Raw genomic sequence first — 6,550 nt, forward strand, 5'->3', positions numbered from 1 at the left:
AGTCGGCCATCACTGCAAAGAGAGGCCCATTGGACTTGCAAACTTTATATGCCCCAGTACAGGGGAACCCCAGGGCCAAAAAGGGGGAGTGGGTGGGTAGGGGATGGGGGGGTGGGTATGGGGGACTTTTGGGATAGCATTGAAAATGTAAACGAGGAAAATACCTAATTAAAAAAAGAAAAAGAAAAGAGCCTATATACCGAACTTTAATACTGCCTCTCTTGTTTATATTTCCCAAAAATAGATGTCTGTAGGCAAAAACCAACACTGACTCCCCGGCAGTACTTAATGCCAGTCAGCAACTTGGCAGGAACGAGGGAGGACTGTACTGAAGAAGAACTGAGACAGGAATGTGTTTGGGGTGAAGTACCCAGATAAATGCTTCAGACTCTAGTCCAGAAATAAAACTGTGTGAGTGGGTCTCAAGAGGCACGGGTGCGAGGGGGCGGGGCTCTAGTGACCTATGTGTCCTGTGCCTGCTGCAAAAGTCAATACAAGCATATAAAAGAACCAATCAGAGGAGAGATCAAGGCTGCATTAGACAGAATCAACGGTACCAAGATTCCAGCTATCCCACATTAGTCCAGAAAGTGTAATGCCTTTGAAAATCCTAAGAGGGGCACAGCTTGGAACGTTTTGGTTTGGGTTTATTTTGGTTGCGTTTTGAAGGATGTTCTTGTTGGAGATTGTTTCTAATGCTTTGTCTTAATTCGGCTCCTAAAATCACAAGGGAATCTGCAAGTCCAGACGCTGAAGGTCCCTATTCCCAATTCGTTTTTGATTGGTCAACAAAGAGCCAATAGCCAATGGCTGAGCAAGGCAAAAGAGGTGGGACTTTTGGGATTCCCAGGCAAGAAATGAGAGGGAAAGAGACAAAATCGCCATGATGGGGGAAGCAGTAAGATCAGACTTAAAGGCCCTACATTGAGCTAGTAAGGCATATTAAAAAAATAAAGCTGCGTGTGTGTGTGTGTGTGTGTGTGTGTGTGTGTAGGCACCATTTCACAACTTTTTATAATGTAAAAAGAGCCAAAGAAGTCAGAAAAGGAATAATGAGCAGTCTCATTTGACTTCCTAGATACGATCTATGACTTGTAAAAATGTTTTGATAATCATATAAAAAAAAAAAGAGATAGAAAAGTAAAACATAAAACCCAGATTAAAAACTCGAAAGTGAACTCCCAAGTGGAATTGGACATAATAAAGATAGCATTTCAGATCTCTGGGGAGAATACAGATTATTCATGATGCGTTAAGAAGACGGGCTAGAAAACAAATAAATGGGCCAAAGTCAATTCTAAATGAATCAGCAACTTCGCTATAATCAAATAAATGCATAAAGAACCCAAACTATAAACATCGTAGAATAAACTTTAGATGCAGAAAGGGGGTGGGAAAGCTTTGGGGGAGGGTGGCAAACAAGAGATTATAAAGAAAAATAATAGCAGTTGGTTATACTATCAAAAGCAAAGAGCTGTTGAGGAGGGACTGGAGAGACGGGTACATGCTGTTCTTCCAGGGGACCCAACTTCACTTCCTAGCACCCATACTGGGTGGCTTATAGTAGCCTGTATCTTCAGTTCCAGGGGGCACTTCTGGCCTCTTCAGGCACCAGCATGTGACAAACAGACACATGGCTTGTGCTTGCATGCACATAAACACACACATATTAACCAAAAATAATAAAATAGTTTTAGAAAGTTAAATAATGGTTTACCAAAGATAGTGTTACCTAATCAACCATACTCTATGAAAACTAATTTTCTAGAAAATGGATTTCATTGAAATTTGTAGGGCTCTGTGTTCTCCTTAATCACAGCAGGTCAAGAAGTAAGAGATAGGTGTTTGGTGCCACCTGAGTAAGGGGCTACAAGCCAGAGAATGCAGAAAAAAACCTATAAAAGCCAGAAAAGGAGGGAGAAAGATTCTTACCTCGAGTTTCCGGGACAACTGGCTCAACAGACCTTCTCATTAGTCCGGCAGATGCATTTTTGGACTCCAGGTCTCTAGGACAGGGAAAGAATGGATCTATGTTACTTAAAGCCACCATGTTTGTGACCATTGGTTATAATAATAATGGGAAAATGATGCATCCTATAATTCTAAAGCAATCCTAGCTATTTCAACAAAGTAGAAATATGCTAATAGCCCCGGTAGGGTCATCGTCTGCCATAGAAATAAAAACATAACTACCAATTTGCAAAAGGAATTATCAGTTGGCCCCTACACGTGCAAAGACGTCTCTGTCTTTACTAACCAACCATTCATCAATTGACACAGAGAAAAACAAATGCTAACACTTCATTTGCAAAAGTGTGATGGGCAATGGGTGCCAGTGGGTGCAAGCAGAAGCTTATAGGGGTCTGTGAGTAACATCCACTCAAAATGGTTCAGTACCTGTCCCTTCTTACACTTTGACCCTGTGCTCTACTTTTAGAGATTGATCTGAACCAAAACTCACAAACGTTTTCAAAGATGTAAACAGAAAAAATCTTCATCTCAGTTTTACTTTTACTAATGCAAAATCATGAATAATCAAAATGTCCATAAAGAGGAGATCCATTAAATAAGTTATTGTATGTCCATATGATAGAATCTGTTGCAGGCATTAGAATAGGTACATATGGGGCAAAACAGATCGCTTAGTAGTTAAGAGCACTGACTGCTCTTCCAGAGGTCCTGAGTTCAATTCCCAGCACCCACATGGTGGCTCACAGCCATCTGTAATGGCATCCGATGCCTTCTTCTGGTGTGTCTAAAGACAGCTACAGTGTACTCATATAAATAAAATAAAATAAAAAGAATATGTACATATATACAGAGAAAATGTACAATATATTTAGAATAAATTTGTGTATAAAATAGTGTACATGGTATCATACAATTATCCAAATCTATACTTTAAATAAGAATCTATGTTTCGAGTTTTATAATATAGTGCTTACATTGGATCCTCCAGTAGTTTTCCACTTTTCCCTTGCCATGTGACCTTGCCGTGCACTTGGGTAGGCAGAGTGTCCTTTCCATCTCCACGAATCGTGGGTTTGGCCATCTGACTTGTTTGGCGAAGGGAACATAGGCAAAAGTGACAACCTGTCAGTCCAAACCAAGCCCTTAAGAGGCATTATGTGGGTCGGCTTCCACGCTTGCACTCCTGCCAACACCACAAGAAAAATATGTCCTTGGAAGCTGCTGACCCAAGAGGAATGCAAGACAAGTGGAATGGAAGGAGGCCAAGTGAGACTTTCAACCAAGCCGATCAAACCACAGCCTAAGAAAAGACACTTCAGCCAACACACAGACCCATGAGGAGGAGAGGCAAATGTGTGTTATATGCCACTGAATGTTAGCAGCCTTGCTATGAAGCGTTACGGTGTCAGAAACTAAGGTGTGCATTACTTAATTCTGTACTAGTAAGTGAAATCTGAAGAAGAAATTAAAATTACTAGAATATTAACTTTGGCTATCTCTAAGTGATAGGATTTGGTGATATTTGTTATTCTTTGGATAACCCCATCAAAGCCCCGTCCAAATCCAACAACCCAACCTAGCCTCACTCCCACACTCCAGCTCCACCCATCCAACTACCTACTCAACATCTACATTCAAGGTCTTGATCTCAACATGCCCACAACTGAGCCACTGATATCTCCCTCGGTAATGCTGTCATACCCATCACTATTGACGGTAAAGTCATTCTCCCTGTTGCTCTATCTAGAAGACTTGGTTCATCTTTTTCTCTCCTTTTTTATAGCCTACATGTCTACCAGTGATCCTGCCAGCTCTGACCAAGATATTCCAAGATGACAATACCTCTCTTACTTTCTGTCTCCACTACCTCCAACCTGACCCAAGTGTCAGGAACCACCATCCTCTCTCACTTGGCTTACTGTGTGAGTCTCCTCTTTGGTCTCACTACTTTCCCCCTTCCCCTCAACAATCTAATCCTTGTAGATGCTAGAATAAGATTTTTTAAATGTAAAGCTGGGTTCTCTTGTATCACTGCTGGAAACCCTCCAGCAGGAGACCCTTGTTTTCTGCATGTTCTTGTAGTCATTGCTTCTCTGAACTCATCATTGTGTGCTGTCTCCCTGGCTCATTTGATCCTTGGGAGAGTTTTCTCACCCCAGAGCTGGTGTGCTGGTCCGACTCTGTCTAACATCCTACCCGACTGTATCTAAAGCCTCTCTCTATGCCATCTTTCTGAAGAGATCTACCCTAACCACCCTTTCCAGTTAGACCTCAGCCCCTTCCATATTACCTCAGCTCTCTTTTCTCTTCATTTTGTGCCATTTTCCCCCCACAGGCCTTATGTTCTCCCATATGAGTTGTCTGCTTCACACAATCATCATATTACCATATTACCACCTCCCTTGCTGCTAAAACTTGAGCATCTGAAGGGCAGCTGATTATCCGCCTTGTTCTTGTTGAATCTCAACTGCCTTACCCATAACTGATGCCCAATAAGCACTTAAACTGGATTCCTGGTATAATGAAGGAATTTATTTGTAAAGTTCTTTTCAAATAATTAACATGTATTATTTTAACAGTTAAGAACATTTTTTTCAAGTGATTTGGCATTTTTCTCTTTAATCAACTCTCTTCAGAGCCTGGTTAATCTGACACAAATTCTTTCCTTGAACTTGAGTAGGATTAAACCCCTGGAACTCCTAACTTGGCATTCATGCTCAAAGTTGACCTGCAACCCTATATGCCCACCAGCTCTCCTGACACTGAAATCTCATTAGCTGATTTTCTTTCAGCCACTGATTGTTTATTTTCAGTATACAAACAGTCTCTTTTGTCTACTTAAACTGTTAGTCACAAAGAGGAATAGTTTTAATTGGCCTTTCTAATATTCCTAAGCAAGGAACTCTTGTGTCCTCTGAGTTCAATATAGGTTTTACTCTATAGGCCATATAGATCTCTACTGCAGGCTCCCTTGCAACTAGCTTCCACTTTTTCAATAGACCTGGTCTGTTCTATTGTTCGAACACAAGGCACCAGAGCATAGGCATTTAGCTCTTCTTCCTGCCTTTATCAGCAGTAACTCCAGCAGATTCTCAATGCCTTGGCAGATTTGTTTAGAGTCATTCTGTCTCCAGCTACACAGGAAACTCTCTGCAGTAATTACTGGAAGCTAAAATCTTTATACAAGCATCTTAGTTATAGTTCCTATTGCTATGATAAAATACCAAAACAAAGTCAGCCTAAGGAGGAAAATGTTTGTTTCAGCTTATTCCTTATAAGCCAACATCTAAGGAAGTCAGGGTAGGAACACAAAGAAGGAACCTGAATGCATAAACTCATGCACAGGCCATGGAGGAGTGTTGTTTACAAGTTGGCTCATTTTGGGTTGCTCAAACTGCTTTTTTATAGAAATAGAACCACAGGCCTGTGGCACTGCCCACAGAGAGTTGGGCCCTCTCACATCAATCAGCAACCAAGAAAATGTACCATATGCTTGCCCGTAAGCCAATCTGGTGGAGGTATTTTCTCAGTTGAGGTTCCCTCTTCCAAAATGATTCTAGTTTGTGTCAAACTGACATTTAAAAAAAAATGAGCCAGCACAAGTAACTGTACCACCCACATCTGTACCAGTTTCCCAGAGAGGCCCAAAATATAAGTCACAGACAGTAGGCTCACAGCTGAGAGGTAGAGACGTCCAGTAGTCAAGCACACAGATTATGAGTCAGACTATGTTTGTTCCAACTCTATTTCTTCGTGGCCTGAACAAAGTCAGAGTGTCTCAGCTGACACTCAGATCAGTGAAGTCTACAGAATCACTAACAACTACAGGGTTTTTCTGGGGGAACAAATGACTCATGCTTAGTACAAAATAAATCTCTAAGAAGTTTTTTACGCAAGCTCAGCTGCAGAGTAAGCCCTTTAGTCACTCCCCGTTTGAACAAGATTGGCAGCCCAATGCCCTTCTACCCAGAAAGTGGACGAGATCCTGATTAGACCTGATCTGTAGAACATTCCCTGGCTTTCCATGTTCATCAGCTCACCAAATCTAAACGCAATAGTAGCTGTTCAATTTGTATTGTTAGAGTTACTTCCCAGAGTTCCAGCAAAGAAACAAACTAGTGGGGACCCATGCCATGCTGCTCTGAAGGGAGCCTGTTTTCTAGCACTTGCGGAGGGAAAACCTGGTAATTTTTGACTCAGTCCAATTAGAAATCAGGTATTTTCAAGTCTAAACATCAGTGATCATTTCCATTCCACACTTCTGCAATCCAAACGTGACTCACCACTGTGATTTGATAAAACTCCACCAAAGTGTACAGATGTGATTAAGACTTGGAACATCTCCCATTTTCATGTGACTTAAAGGTACCAGTGCCAAGCAACTTCTAGAAGAAGAAGAAGAAGAAGAAGAAGAAGAAGAAGAAGAAGAAGAAGAAGAAGAAGAAGAAGAAGAAGAAGAAGAAGAGGAAGAAGAAGAAGAAGAAGAAGAAGAAGAGGAAGAAGAAGAAGAAGAAGAAGAAGAAGAAGAAGAAGAAGAAGAAGAAGAGAAGAAGAAGAAGAAGAAGAAGAAGAAGAAGAA

At 41.2% G+C, this 6,550-nt stretch overlaps 1 long non-coding RNA gene across 1 annotated transcript in view; it reads right to left on the reverse strand.

The window, feature by feature from the left end:
- Nucleotides 1-3,020, reverse strand: part of LOC115029081 — a 16,745-nt gene extending 13,725 nt beyond the window's left edge. The window contains exons 1-2 of the long non-coding RNA XR_003834641.1: nt 2,946-3,020; nt 1,933-2,006 (exon numbers count right to left, since the gene is read on the reverse strand). This is a non-coding gene — a long non-coding RNA (uncharacterized LOC115029081). The remainder of the gene's footprint in view (nt 1-1,932; nt 2,007-2,945) is intronic.
- Nucleotides 3,021-6,550: the final 3,530 nt, after the last annotated feature.

Source organism: Mus caroli, chromosome 13 (assembly GCF_900094665.2).
Source record: "Mus caroli chromosome 13, CAROLI_EIJ_v1.1, whole genome shotgun sequence".
NCBI classification, from domain to species: domain Eukaryota; kingdom Metazoa; phylum Chordata; class Mammalia; order Rodentia; family Muridae; genus Mus; species Mus caroli.